At 38.1% G+C, this 16,353-nt stretch overlaps 1 protein-coding gene across 6 annotated transcripts in view; it reads right to left on the bottom strand.

Annotated features, from left to right (window-relative positions):
- The window catches only part of hoxc11a (homeobox C11a), a 76,543-nt gene that overhangs the window by 46,901 nt on the left and 13,289 nt on the right, over positions 1–16,353 (bottom strand). For 2 of the 6 annotated variants that reach the window (XR_010928668.1, XR_010928671.1), the window contains one exon: positions 50–161. The exons of the other annotated variants lie outside the window; for them this stretch is intronic. The gene's annotated coding sequence lies outside the window, so the exon portion shown is untranslated. The remainder of the gene's footprint in view (positions 1–49; positions 162–16,353) is intronic. 6 annotated transcript variants of the gene reach the window in all.

Below are 16,353 nucleotides of genomic sequence, written 5' to 3'. Positions count from 1 at the left end.
CCATGAAAGCCTTGAAAAATGTGATTAAAGGCAGGTCAAATGCTTTTACCTGCTGGGTGTGATCAGAGTTACAGTATATGTAGGAGATCTGGGGGCTTTTCAAACACATGGCGTCCCAGCTGCCTGTTACTGGCCTGAGTCTTGAGCAACAACAGCAGCAGCTAAGAAATAAAATCAAACACACATTTAAGGAAAATGTACTGATAGATTTCTAGCAGTCACTGCTGACACTAAAGAAAAAATGTGACCAAAAAAAATGGGGCACAATGTAAAATAAAAATAATTGGGTAAATTTTGACAGCCCCACCAGTAATGCAAAGACTAGAGACTGCATAAACAACTGAAGCACAATAACAGTAATTAAACAAATAAAATGTAAGGATTTCAATACAAACAAAACACGTATCATAATGTAAGTAACTTGCATACTGTACATTACATTCATGGTTACCAACCTGCAAATCACTTTTTTTGAAAAATATCAAATAGATGACAGGAAAACTGCAGTATCTTAATTAGGAAGAGTGGGACACTCTGCAGTATAGCGCACTATAGCACAGTGGTGTGGCATGCTGATGTGCATTTCCACTGTGTCCTCATAGCAGGGGGTAACCATGCAGACCCACAAAATTATTATTCTGCTAAACAGCAGAACTGAGTCCTGAAGGTCCCTGCCTGCAACCAAGCTGTGTCGATGTCACAGGAAAACAATATATGTGGTCGTACAGCCAACTAGAAAGGAGTCATTGCTACATTTTCTTTCAGTAGTTTTGTAGCTCCTCTGTAAAGTATGAGTTGCTGTGATTTGAATTTTGGTTTCACTCCTAGGCTTCTGTGGTGATGTTTATCTAACAAATAGGAACCTCACCATTTACGGATACCTCCTTTGCTGTGCCATCAGAGCTGTAATAATGTCCCTTGTTGTGTCAAGCTATTGTTGATGCAAACTGAACTGCTTTAAATTTCAAGCAGCTAAGGGAAGTGTTGTCTAACCAAGATTATAAACTCCACTGCTACTTATTTCAGCCCAGTAATTACGTCCATATTGGACGATTCTTCACTTCATGATTTATGGTCAGTGCCAATGCAGGAAGTAGTGTGCCCTACTGTATGTGTAACGAGTCATTGCACATTCAGACCAAAAATCTCTTCCCTTTCATTTGTCTATGGAACGGGACAAGACGCATTTGCTTCCAGTCCAGTCCAATCTGATTGAACTTTGACACGCAAAATCGTAGTTGAGAGAGGGGGTGGGACTGACCTCCTATTCAGACCTCTTCTTTTATAACGGCACGGTGAAAGAATACAAGCGGCAGAGTAGAAGAGATGCTGCTTGGCTGTATAGTGAGTGCAAGGACAGTGACAGAGGATAAGGAGTAAAATGTTTGATGAAACGCTGTATAATTTACAACTATGTGAACTGATGTTGCAGCAGTTTATGTTTACAACCCTACACACTTCATTTCCTGTCCTCCCCTGCTTTTGGCCACACCACGCGGGTAGAGTTCGGTCTGACTGCAGCTCCAGGATGTTGAGGTTAGGGTGGTGAATGGGCGTGCTGTGCGTCACACAGTGTCTACAACAAGCTGTGTGGCAAAAGCAGCACGTTAGCAGAGAAGCAGCAGCTTCAGTCCTACGTCTGTTTATTCACAGGATGCATTCAAACACAGTATTGAGTGTAGATCACCCATGTTTTGGCACCTCTCAGAGCCCAATACACAATCACTGTAGCAAACAGTGTAAAAATACACATCAGGTCAAAAGTGTATGGTGCAAGAGAAACATGAGCCATACCTTATTTTTACCATACCTTATTTGCCATGACCACAATCTATCCCTACCCTTAAAGTTACCCATTGGAGTTTCTGACCACTAGTAGTGCTATGGAGCAATGTTTTTGCCAGTAGGTCTTCATTTTCTTTGTGTCGCACACACGCACAGGGACTCACATGTACGACTGCGGACACGTGGACGACAAAATCCACATTTATGCCAGCGGTTTCTGCTGATCCACAGTTGGTGGCAGTAAAGCATCAACAAGTGTAGAAATGTGCCAGCAAAGGCAGTAAAGAAAAAGACCGCGAGCTACCAAACAGGAATGTAGACAATAGACGATTTAAAATATTCAAAATATCTGCTGTGCAAATGTTTAATGACAAAGGAAATACATTTAACACGTTTTTAGAACTCAAGGATATACAAAATGCATTTAAGTGGGTAACACTGAATGTGTGAACCTTTCCTACCTGCCATGCGTAAAAGTTGTCTTCATCTAGATTTGATCATGTTTCAGTCCTTTTTGTTGTCAGTGAATCAGGTAAAGTGTTGCAAATCAGAAATGTTAAATAATAATAATAATAATAATAATAATAATAATAATAATAATAATAATAATAATAATAATAAGCTGATGCTGAATAAGAGAATGATGAGATATTCATGTTAAGGAAAATTCTGTGTTCTGTACAACGTTGGTTGTTGCCAGCAACTCTACAGTCTGGGCGATGGTGAAAGCTAATAGCATGCAGAGTAACTGTTGTTGTTTCATGCACTTTTATTTATGTGGCAACAGTCCAATCTGCCACTTCTATTCATATATTTCATATATGTGTGCTGCTAGCAGTTGCTTCTTCAGAAGTGCTAAAAACCCTTTTTTCCACTTTGGTTTCAACATCTGTCACAAAAAACAATGAGCAACCAGTAAATGCAGAGCAGATCATTCTTTAAGCTCCCTTTCAGGGAAAGCAATAAGGATTTGCAGGCACATTTCCATTGCTGCTCGCTGGATGTTACATATCCTCTAGTAAAGCACATTTAATTCAGATAAAGCTACTATAAATGTTTCAGTGTTAAATATGTGATATAATTCACCCACTCATCTGCTCACAGAACAGTGTTGCTATGCAGTGACGAATGAGGTTAGTTTGTGAACATTTTGTGCATACCATGAAAATATATTTCTCTTGTACAGCTGGTCTAAATTTCCATGAAGCTAAGTTGATGAAGATGATGAAGTAGGATATTACAACAGATGAATTAATTACAGTTAAATTAATAATACAAATTATATCAACAATTTCATGCATGGTCCAGCATGTTTACTAAAAACTGGGAAGGACCAACATTTCCATGAGAGATGAAACAATAAGTCAGTTATTCCTTTTATTTTCATTCATCATTAAAAGTAAAATAGCAAACATTTATTGGTCCCAGTATTTCAAATGTGAGGATTTATTGATTTTCTGTCTTTAATACGCTAAACTAAAAAAATAATTCTAAAAGAAAATAATTGACATATTAATCAATGATGAATTTGTTGCAGCCCTATTTGCAACACATCATCAACGTTTGATTACATGGTCCAATCGCCAAGGTGACATAAACCTGAACTTGACATTCATAGAGCAAATAATCCGACCTATGACCACTATGACCGCTATGTGAGCTTTTACAATTGATTTAATACTCTTGTACATATTTTAAATATTAAGTGTGAGATACTTCAAACACAATCTTTTGTCTTAATGCAGTTAGTTTTAAACAAAATCTGCCAGAACACCCTTGACAATGTGGAAGTTGAAAAGTCAATACGCAAACTCTTATGCAGCCTCAACAAAAGCTCATTTTCACAACTGTGCTGCCTCAAGTGATCACAGCAAACAGCCTTCTGTATCTAATTCTACAGGAAAGGCGAGAGCCCCGCTGTTGAAGTAATACTTTGTAATGGTATTAGGAGGGCTATAAAAATGTCAGAGCCCTGTAAACAGGCAATCAGAGAGTGAGCCATGGTCTGTTGCTTTTGTAGGCATCAATCACAAAGTAATGTATATGAAGTCTGAAAGAGCCGCTGGTCATTTGACATAATGTGATATGTCGACTTTGTTTGGTATTATTAAAGAGTAATATTTAAAAGTGTTCTTCATTTATGTGAGTAAACATCTGTGTACACAAGAAGTTAAACAAAAAAGAGATAAATCTGCAAAATATTTTGTCATAAAATTGAGAAGGAAACTGTGAATGTTGTTTAATGCTCCTGCATTCATGAAGGGCATGAATGCAGGAGCATTATGAAAGGCAACAGATTGTCTCATGTACTTCTAAAGTATCACAGTGTTTCCTCTTTTACTTCTTGCAGTTTGGATATAAAACAGTGAAAAAAAGACATCACATTAATTAAAGTATATCTCATTAATGCCTCTAATGAACCTTCAATTAAAAAAACAAAATATAACAATATTTAAACTGCATGGATTTAGCAAAAGTCTCATGTAATGGCAACTTTTAGCACTTTTCCCCTCATTTTTCAATAGCATAAGAGGTGACAGGAAACGGGGAGGGGGGGGGGGCGGGGGGGATTTGACACACAACAATCAAACTGGGACATTGCGATCACGTTGCACTCACAGTATACGACATTTATATTAACTACTAGGCCTCCGGGATGCCCCCGGTTACGCTAGTGTATTGGGATATCACTATTTTTAGATAATATAAGTGAGCTACTACTTAAATAATTCTCTGCAGACAATACTTCATGTGTACTCTCATTGTTGGTAGATGAAATAGTTTTTCTGAACATCATTCCAAAACAATTCTATTAATTTCCTCACAATAGCAGCTTTTTCAATATAAGTGGGAACATGTGACCAGTTAATGGGACAAAGGCGATAGCATTCTGAGAAGAAGTGCTTTACTGCTCTGTGGCAGTAGGTCTTCCTCCAGTTGTGTAAAGGATCTGTGTACTTCCTGCTCCTCTGGCTCAGTGTTAAGTGCATCTTCCTTCCTTTGTATTCCTGATTTTTAGAGAGTTTACAGAGACAGAGTTGGCTGACTCAGTTTCAGAGAAGGTATTGCAGTTAAACTTTTTTTTTTTTTTCAGTCCACCCAAACCATTAATGAAGCAACGCTCGCGAGGCAGTTCAGGCAGGAAACCTGAGTCGTCACTTTACTTACACGGCGTATTCTTCTCACTGCAACATATATCCAACTAAGCCTTTTAATCACGGCGGTGTACTTGCCACGCCGCTCACACAAACTTCGCTAAGACTGCTGCTGCTATTCGTATAGCATTGCAAAAACCCCACCTCCACCCCAGCAACCACCTGTAGGCTTTGAGTATATTCCCCACTCCCTAGCGTGCTGAGCTTGATGTTTTCTTGTGGGCAGCGACGTGGTCAGAGCCTAAATGACAAACATTAATGCTGTACATATTCTACATTTACATAATAATCGACTCCACGTGAGTTGGCTGACTGAAATATATCCAAAACCAAGTTACGAGGTTACTGTACTAAAGATAGCACAGATTGAAAAATTGTCTGAAATTATACAGTATATTTCCTTTGTCACCATTGCTCAGTGACTGAAAAACTTTTTAAACAACATAAAATGGGTGTGGGATTGTTGGGCTGCCCAGTTGTATCTAAATATATTATATGCTGGGTCTTTAACTAAGTGTCTTTAAAGTGAAATGCAATAATATCACTGGGGCGACGTCCAGTAGTCCCTGTGAGCTGCTTTCTATCAGTTAATTTCTGCTCTCTCTATTGCTTTTGAAATATTGCTTACTTATACTGTACTTATATTATAACATCTGTTGGATTTTGCTGAATTTTGTGCCTGAAATGCAAGTGTACCAAATGAAATAATCAAATTATTTGGACATTTTTTTTCTCATTATTAGCATAAAGATGGAAAACAGTTAGCCAACAATAACCACTATAGCTAATTACCATGTTACATCTTGTTTGTTTATTTCATACAAATATCTGTGTAGTGTAAAGTGTAAAAATGACAATTTGCTTTTATTTTCAGGGGGTTATTTGCAGCACTATTTCTTGGCCCGGAGAAATTGCCACGGGCAGGAGCAGAATCTCTTCTGGTTGCCTTTCCAGTCTTTATCCTAAGCTAAGCAAACCTGCTGGCTCCAGCAGCATATTTACCATACAGACCTGAGAGAGGTATTGATCTTCTCATTTATCAAATTATTCCTTTAAATAAGTAAATCATTTCATTGAACTTAACCTGCTGTAACATTTATGGATCTGCTCTGGTACTATGATGTCTTCAGTGTTTGTTTATGTGAGTTGTGGTAAGTGATGCATGAAAAATATACAATAATGACCATGAACAAAGACTAATATTTTTAATGTATAGCTCTTAGCTGCTTATAAAATGCAGTATATTACCATACTGATATGCAGCAGTGTTAAATTAATTCTAGGCTGTCTAATAGGTTAATGAAGTCAGTAGCATTAGAGTAAGTATTATTATTATTAATATAAATGTGATAATTACAGTATATCTGCATTTATTTATAAGAGGTGATAGCCAGTAAGATAGATGAAAAGCATTCAGAAAGAAATAGTTTATTGCATTTGTCAAGTGTAACCATGAAAAGAGTAGTATAACATCACTGAGGTCAAACCACTCCACACTAGTAAAACATCACTGCAGACTTTAAAACTCTTGTTTGTGATTTTATTTTAAGTTAAGCAACACAGATTGTGTTTACTTACACGTTCTGGTTTTATGTTGACTGCCTTTGTGGTAATTAGGTTGTATTTCTGGAGAGTAGTAGAGGTGTATAAAAAGACTCTAAAATACCTAACAGCTTAAAAAATATTTTTGAGAAATCTATCGCTTTGAATGTTTTTCGTTTTTCCCACAATTGAATCTATTACGGAGGTGTCAGCCACATAACACAGTAAGTCCAACCACAGTAGAAAAAAAACAATAACTTGAAATATAATTAATTTCATGTATGATGTTGCCCATGTATATTATATCACCTGTGTTTCTGGAAAGACAAGTAAATAAAACATATGTATGTATTTATAAACTATTGAATTTGATGCCTCTTTTTTTTTTTTTTTTTTTGTAATTGTGAAAGAAAATGCCGATTCAAACTTACTGAGGTGCAGATTATTTGAGGGTGGACGGCAACAGACCATTATGAGCTGTGCATTAGAGTGAAGCTTTCTATGAAATATTCACAAACATACAAAGGCACAAACAGACCTTCACATCCCCATATGGACTCAAGATAATAATAGTACATTTCAGTCTAACACATCTATTCATCCAAGTAAGACGACATTATAAACACATGTTTTCCCAACACAGCCAGGCTGTAGGAACCACACACACACACACACACACACACACACGACAGCTATAAATACACATAAGAGGACTCAACCCAGCTGCAGTGAAAAGCATAAATCAACAAGATTGATTTCTATGGTTTGATTGGTTTACAGTGAAGATAAAAAGACATACAGAGATAAAGATTGAGAGAAATAGATTTAGATAGGTAGATTGATTGATTAAACTTCATATTTTTAACCTGCACTACATGCGGCATGCATTTTCAAATTAAATACTGAATTTATGAAAACACCAACTTTCCCTCAATTTTGTGAAGTCGTACCGTCGCAGTGGTGAACAAAAATAAAAATTGAGCATCTTAAATGAACACTAATATATGTCCTCTGATCATATTTAGTCTATGCTTTTGTTTTTCCTTTGCCCATTTTCAGTCCAGATATTAATCTATTTCAATAATACAAATGAACTGAGCAGAGCCTTTGTGCGACACAGCGTGGTTAAATATGTCACACTTGTGCGCATGCAGTGCATAAGTACTGTCTCATGAAATGTGTACTGAAGAGCTAAATGTCTTCACTTTTACTACAGTGATTGGCAGAGGTGGGCATCACTGGGATCATTGAGAGAGAATTATAGTGTGTGATCTAAACCTTTGATTTGCAATCCAGCTTACATTACTGTTGGTACATAAAGAGAAAAAAAAGCCTTCTCTTCCAGATGGAGGCTAATGTGTTGAGAGCAGTGACTCAATAAGTAAGCACAGGTAGTTAGTTGCTTGAAAAATGGGTAACACATCAGATGTAAGGAAGCTTTTGAAAATGCATGGCATACATTTAAGTGTTTGTCATTAGGAAGACCACTGAAGCACGTCAGCCAGCTGCGCAGGTAGCTAATGTTGGTTTTTAAACTTTCTGCTTAAACTGGCAGTGTTAATAACTGCAGAGTTGTTACATCTGACAATGAGTGTTTCCATGTTGACTTAAGGTTGACTCATCATATTAAGATGGAATTATGCTTCTCCAAAATATACATGTAATGTCTCTGAAAAACGATGAGAAGCAGATGTGCATGCCTCCCAAATCTCAACTAGACGTGCTGATCTGCACATCAAGCAAGCTGAAGGGGTGATTCAGCTCATGTCGGGAAGCAGGCCCAACACAGAGACAAAAATAAACATAAATGTACTACATACAAGTATGAAAACAGCCATGTTAACATATCCCAGAGATCCCCATGCACATCAACAGCTGCTTCAGTCACAAAACACTATGAATATATGGCGTATTGTCCCAGCCAGTTGCCACTGTTATCCCCCTTACACACAACAACTATGTTATAAACTGTTACAGTACACAGTGATAGCTTTCATTTGCTTTGCTACAGTTAGCTCATTCTTGAAATCTTTAACACAAATGTAAACATGACCATGACTTAGTCCCGCAACACTAAGGGACACATCATTAATAGAAAGCTACATGTGGGGGAAAAGTTAATTTAACAGCAGGCAAACAAACACAAACAAACAATTAAATAATGAATGATGCTTGAATACTGATAGCAGTATTGAATGCCACAGGAGCTTATTTGGATTACAATTCTGACCAATCAGTAACCGGTACCAATTTAAGACCAGTTCTCAGTGCCCATCCCTTGTGAATGGGCAAATGCAGAGAGATGTACCTGGAAAAATATTCTACTAGCATGTTTGACTGACACATACATGGCGTACGACCTGGAATGTGTTTTAGTGTGTTCCCGTTTTAAATTAGGTGTAACCAAAACTATTATACAAAAGCTGAGGCTCCAGTTTTTGGCTATATTATGAGTATTTATAGATATTTCATGAGCCATAGCTTTTCACAGTTTTTTCATCACATCGTAACTCAAAAATAAAGGTCTTCTTTACTAGACCTTTTACAATCAATAAACTGTTTTTTTAATCTTGTTTAAGAGTCAGTTACTGTCATTTTTTGTATAAAGAACCGGGCCTATAAATTTAGGAACGAAATTTACTCAAATCCCTTGTTTTAACTTTCGGTGGGAGGTTGTCTGTTTATTTATGATTGGATTTGGCATGGGTCCTTTAAGTCATCCTAAACTGCAAGAGCTGTGAATCAGAATCACTCTCTGTGGTGCATCACTCTCGACTGCCACTGCTGTACCGTTAGAGTTAACCACTAGCGGTCATTTGACAAAGCCTTTAATTCCTTTCATCTTAGCAGTTTTCACTCGACTTCAGTGGGTTTTCCATGTCTGCATGAGCACACACCCATGTCTGGAGCCTTAATGTGTCCCTGTGAATAATTACACAAGTATATGCATATACCATTGTCATAAAAAATCCTTGCAAAAGGAAAAAAGTATTATTTTTAATCAGACCACAAAAGCCTTTGCTTTGTAGCAAAGAAAGGCGGAGTATAATGTGGCTTCATGGACATATTTGGTCATGTGGGTGGAGTTCAAACTCCAAAACAGAAAAGGATCTATCTTTTCTAGTCCAGTTCTGACCAAATGGAGAAAATATGCCTCTGCGCAACATGGCTGCACCGAGACCTTTCCTGCTCTCTTCAACTATTTTTCCATATTAATTATTCAGGAACGTTTCCTGTCTTTTTTGACACCTGTGAAGGAGTTCAACCTCATGTTCCATTACAGCAAAGACGGATACTACGTAATTAGACTTCATATGTTTCCAGTTACATATGCTGAGGTCACTCCTTTTCGCTGCTGCCTTCCAACTCCACCACCACTATCAACCATTTCAGAGCAACATGGAAACCATTAGGTAGCCTCTAATTAAATATCCAGAAAGCTTTTGTCACTATTTATGTCTGGCAAGAAATTGACTGGGTCAATATATATAGAGTATATTAAATATATAATACTAGATAGATATTAAAAACTGTCATGATGCAAACACATTTTCTACCAAAACTCCAAGCACATTAGAAGTGACTCATTAACCTCTGTGGAAAGAGCAGCATATTGTGGATCCCAGGAATGTGTACATAAATTAAAGCTACAGTTTGAAATTTTATTAGCAGTTCTGTCAGTGGTGATGGATTTCATTTAAACCTTGAGCAAATATTTATCTCTCAGTAGCTGTTGGTGTTTTGTGTGTGTATTGGAGATTCTGCCTGTCTTAATCATTTTTCCTCATGTCAGGCTTTGCTTAGATACTGACATCTGGGCATTTAATAGTGCTGGCAAATAATGGCTGCTGGCTGAGCTTTAGCATACTTCAAGCCATACCTTAGAGGGCTAAGCAGGGGTTTGTTCAAATGAACAGATATTCCAGCTCAAATGTGAACTAAATCCTGAGACAAGCCAAAATTTCACTAGTTTGGCCTGACTTGGCTGAGGCAATAACAATAGATTTATTGTGCATAGATAATTTGTTTGAACAGATAGTTTTCACTGTCAAAGGTGTGCCATATTCCTGTAGTCAGCAAAAGTCTTATTTTACCACATTGACCACATTGCCACATTATGTGACAAACAGTGCAAACGCATATGGTGTACTTAAATCTATCCGATTGTCACATATCATTGTGAAAGTGCACAGTTAATGTCGACTGACAAATTCAAACCTGGCGGACACAATAAAAACAATATTGTACAATATAGTGCAATCAAATACATTATGTTGATGGTATATGGTATAATAAATGGTATAAGACTGGCAGAGATTTTTTTTTTTTTATTTAACTCATTTATCAGTTCTTGTTGTATTGGCATGCATTGTATTGTAAGTTGTACTGTAATATTTCCATAAAATTCCTAATACCAAAACATTAGCTACTAATTTTTAGCCCTCTTCAAACACAAACACCTTCATCTTTGGGGGGGGAGCAGAATAGTACATTTACAATAAGTTTGAATCAGCACCACTCTGACACAGTTGGAACGAGAACCTAAAGTTTCACAAAGGCAGCTTTTTCACTACCCATTTGCATTACATTATGTTGAGAGTGTTGCTTTTATTGTGTCCTGACCATATATTTCATCCAATAGAGGAAATAAATGCTAAATGTTGAATAAAACTTTACTTTTGACAACACGGACAAGACCATAATTGTAACAAAGATGTAGTTTACTGTACGTTGGCTGCACTGTTTGTTGTACAAGTATAAAACTGCTCTTAATGGAATGAAAAGTCACACACAGTATCCCTACTCTTTTCCTCATTGTGGTGTCAATCACTGTGCCATCCCCACACGTGTACAATATAACAATAAATATGTTTATGGCAAGACATAACATTGGACTGTAAATATGTCTTGGCCAACACACAAATAAATGGGTATGCCAGTTGAGCACCATATGCAACTAATTAGGAACTCTTTTTTGTGCGTTTTAACAAGAAAGTGAAGGAGGCGAGGAGAGAGACAGAGGGAGACACGACAGTTAATCTTTTGCTTTTATTTTACTTAGCAGTACTTGCAATGGCTCACTTGTGCATCTATACACAAAAAAAGAAAGGATTAGGTAAAGAAACAGAATGAAGAACACTGTAGCACTACATTTATGTTATTAAACATCTTAGCATGTAGGAAACACACTGCAGCAAACCTAAGCTAGCCAACATAAATTATTTTGTATCAAAATATTGCCTGAGATTTACCCTGTTTGATCACTGGTGCTGGCAGGGAGACGACCGTGGTTATGAAATGCAGCCAAACATTTCAGGAAATGCACCGGGTAAAAAAAGCTTAGCAGACTGTTTCTATTTTTCATGTTTACTTGTATTACTTGTATTCTGATTCCTATGTGCGGCAACTAACAAGTCAAACATCAGGGATATTACAAACTTAATTTTGAGACTTCTTCTTTGGTGGCTGATTAAGTTGTCCTCGGTCTTAAGGAACAAAAGACTTAAGGGTGAGCTATAAATCAATGCAGACCTTGTTTCCCCTGGGCTATTCAGCCACTTGGGGTGTAAAACACTCAAAGGCAATGAGCACTTGAAAGTCTGGAGCTGCGGACAGATTCTGCCCAGCAATTATCCTGTCTGCATGCCTCCTAAACACTGCATACCAGATATGTTTGGGCCTCTTCAGAAACATTCCCAGTTATGGAGACACAGATGCTAATGACACCACTTTTTCAGTGCAGCAGAGACAGAAGGCCTCTGGCCATCATTTCTAAAACACATGCCACACAGCCTGCACCACCCACACCACACAGACCTGTTATTGATGACCACTGACGGCGCTCCTCTTCACTCTAGTCAGGGTGGCCGCCATAGGCAACAAAGCAGTAAATATAACTTGTCAAGGTAACGTAACTTACTTATCAGCGCTTATCAGTTAACCTACACTTGTCTTGTTAGTGAAGACAGAGATCCTGTAAAAGGTGTGTTCATAATTTGAAATTTTCTCTTCTGGCTGAGTAGTGCTGTCTACGACTTTGTGTTTCCTTTTTGGGCTGCTGCCCAGTAAGGAGCAGACTGACAAGCAACTGTCACAAGGATTGATGTGTCCAGCTGGTGTGCAAGAGGTGGGCTAAGAGACACAGGAGCAAGAGCAGTGCACATTAAATCTGATGGCCAAGACGAGAGGGGTGTGGTTGAGGCCCGAGCAGAAGGTTTGAAGGTGATAGAAAGATGAGGTAAGATAGAGGGGTGGAGGGGAGGGGTGGATCATTGAGGGAGAAGGTGACAGGAAGTGACTCTACCTTAGATACCTTCAAGGTGACTCAGTAGGACAGAACATTCCCATGGGTTTACTACTGCAAAAAGCGATAGACAGAGAGAGAGAGAAAAAGAAAGAGAGAGGGAGAGAGAGAATTTCAAGGTGCAAAAGCTCTTTGCAGATGTCCAAATACACAGTAAATCACCGTGAGGACCTGAGGGTGCTCAAATGCTTTTTGACTGAATCTGTCTCCCAGCCCAGAGGCTCCAGAATGACTAAAACATTAACAGGAGTCTTCAGGGTAGCGGCAGAAGCCCACCCATCCCCCACCAGCGCCTGCACAATCCCAGGACTGTGCAAACATAAGGCCAAACCAAAATGGCCTCCATTCAGATGTTGTGCAAATGCACTGCAAATGTTTGAAACCAAGAGAATGCTTGACTAGACGATAGGCTTGTACACAAACTATCTATTTAGCCCTGTGTCCCCATTCCCATGAGTCATAAAGTCGCCCCTGGCATTTGAGTAGAGAGGTCTGTGTGTCGAGTTACAGGTGTTCTTTTTAACACAGTTGCTCAAAAAAAAAAAAAAAAAAAAAAAAAAGGTTTATGACTTTTCTTCTATGGAGGGCTGAGGAAACAGAAGTGGCATTGGGTTTAAAAAACAAGTTTAAACCTAGGATGTAATCACCTTTATAGCACAATAACAAATAGGCTAACACAGCGTGCTATGCAGCCATACTTCTGCAATCAACATACTTTTCTGCAAAACACCCACTGAGCTAAAGCAGCAAACCTTCAATCACACTCGGACCGTCAAAATGCTGAGAGAAAAGAAACAAATTACTTGAGAATGAAAACAAACAGCAATATTTTATTTTATTATGTTCTAAACACATAAAGACGTATTACAATGAATATAAATGATAATAAAAAATGAAGCTGCTTCCAAAACTTCAGAATTAGCAACCTGGAATATTAGTTGATTTTAATTTCTTTGGTTTAGAATAAAAGAAAAAAAAAAACAAAACCATTCTGTGAATATTAGTAAGAAGTTTAGTGCAGCACCATTATTCAAATGTGCAATAACATTAATGTATCTATTTCTTATTGCTCATAAATGGGCCGAGTAGTGAAATGAGTAGTAGTGAAATGAATGAAATTCTTTTAACAGTTTTATGGGTACGAAATTACAACTCCACATTTTGAATTCATTGAACTGTAACTGGCAAGCTTACTTTGGAGAGTGAATAAATGTTCTTTTTATGTACGCTGTTTAAACTTTTTAATGCTTTAACATTAATGTGTCATAGCCTTAACATTGCTCTTTTCCACACATTGTCCCATCTTCACACCATTCCTCATTTTGCCTCCTCTGACCTCCAAATGGAAAATGACTGACATGATTTAATGCTAATGAACAGAACATTAATAGGGGATATAAACCAGTGAGTGCTTATAATTACAGGAGAGCCTCACAGAACTATTTTCACAACTCAAAATGATTCAAATACATTTAGAAATACTAATCTCAGCAATATTTCACTCACCATTACACAGATATGCCTTATTTGCAACTTGCTTTAGCTGTTTTCTGATAGGAGGACAGAAAGTGCAATAATGCTGCCACAAAGGTAGAAATGGAGCTCTGCAGAGGCAGTGTCTGTGGCTCTCGGTTGCCTGGATGTGTGTGCTCGACTGCCCCCTGGCAGATGCAGCTGTCACTGCACTAACATTTCAGCAAAAAGGAAAACCACTCCCTACAACAGAATACCCTAGGAAAAATGGCCCTATGTCTTACACATATTGTTATATTCACCTTCTCATTTATGCCATCTGCAGTGTTTTGGGTTAATGTAAGGAGGAGGATGCCTGAGGATACAGTAAGGATGCAAGGAAGCACATCATCTGAGACCTCCAGGGGTCTATTACTGCTTCAAAACCATTTAACACATTAGACAGAAGTGTGAGCCTCTGAATACGTGCAGAAGATACATACTGGTATTCAGAGCTTTACAAAAGCGTACACTCTAAAGTGAAAACCAGGTCTTAGCAGCCTGTCTTTTAAATACACAGCAACTAACAGCAGCCTAGACAGATACAGACAGCTGTCTGTATCTGTCATGACAAGTTTCCTCATTTCTGGCCTTGCGCATTAAAACATTAAGGTACTTCATTGCTATGCCGCTGAGATCAGAGTATTTCCTTTTCATTCATATTTTCTGGCAATGTTTAAAAGCCAAAAATTGGAACTGCTCTCCAGTTGTTGGCTGGTGAGCCGTTACAGAGATTACATAGGCATAGAGAACTGTTTCAGTCTGAGCCAAGGCACCAGTGAGACACTGGGAAAAAAACAAGCTCACAACTTGAGCCTTACAGCAGCAACAAGAGATACCAATTTCATTTGTAACAAAAAGATCCAACACATTTAAAGCAAAGCATGTTGAGGTACATGTGGTGGACTAATAAAAAACCTGAAATGCACAAGAAGACAACACTGCTCACAGAGATAATGCCTAGTTATTGTTTTTAAATAATAACCATACTCAAAAGGTAGAAAAGCTTAAACACAGTTGGTCATTATATCTTTTTTTGTTTTTACATAAAGCCTGCATGTTCATGTTGCACACTAGCTGTAATGCGGTGTGGTTAGATGTGTTGTTAAACTACCCTCTGTCACAAACACATGCTATGTGACTGAACTGCAGAGTAGCCCTCAAAACTGACGCTGTGGGAAGATACTGCATTACAGTACCTCAGTCTAACTACAGGTGGCAGCACAGCCCCTGACACAAGATTTTGCTAGATGTGATCACTGCCAGAGAGCATCTTTAATGTCTGAACATAAACCACTAAGACCACAGAGATCAAGTTAGTAGGTGACCAGTAACTTTGGTGAATGAAGCCAGCGTTGTGGCAGCCCTGCATGGACATCATGACTTCACAAACTCATCAGAACTAGAACTATTTGCTCTATATAGTCAATCAATAGTCTCCTCTATCCTTGTCACCATTTTAAGTGAGAAATACAGAATTGCCACTTTTCACAGCTTAAGAAGCGCTTTGTGCTCGGTAACACCTTCTCCTGATAAATGGACATAGGGCAGAATATTCTAGAGGGGGCCTCTGCAGATGAACATGCATCACTGCATCCGTTTTGCAGTGCTTAAAGTCTGCTCAGTGCAGAATGACATCACTCAACCAAGACCACTGGAGCAGAACCAGAGCCTGTAAGGCTATTCAAATTAATTAACAAATGACCTTAGATTAAAAGGGGAGTCACAGATCAGACAATGAAGGCATTTATCAATTCAATAGACAAGGGTATTCTCACATCATGCCTTTCTATCACTTCTCTGTACGAGTAAGCTCACACTCAATTCCCCTGAAAAGAATATGACACAGTATTATACATAAGTTATTATAAAAAAAACAGCTATAGGGTATTGCATAATTTACTTTCGTCTCGCAGACGTTTCAGTCCCAGCTTGTATTAAAATGCCTTTGGATATAAAAACATCGCTGGTTGTTTTTCTTTAGGGAGGAGAATTCTACAATAAAGAAGCAACCAGGAATCCTGTCACGGCGGTGTCTGATAAAGTGTGAAATAA

The sequence above is a fragment of the Thunnus thynnus genome, chromosome 6, assembly GCF_963924715.1.
Source record: "Thunnus thynnus chromosome 6, fThuThy2.1, whole genome shotgun sequence".
NCBI lineage: Eukaryota > Metazoa > Chordata > Actinopteri > Scombriformes > Scombridae > Thunnus > Thunnus thynnus.
This window is presented reverse-complemented; position numbering and strand designations above follow the sequence as displayed.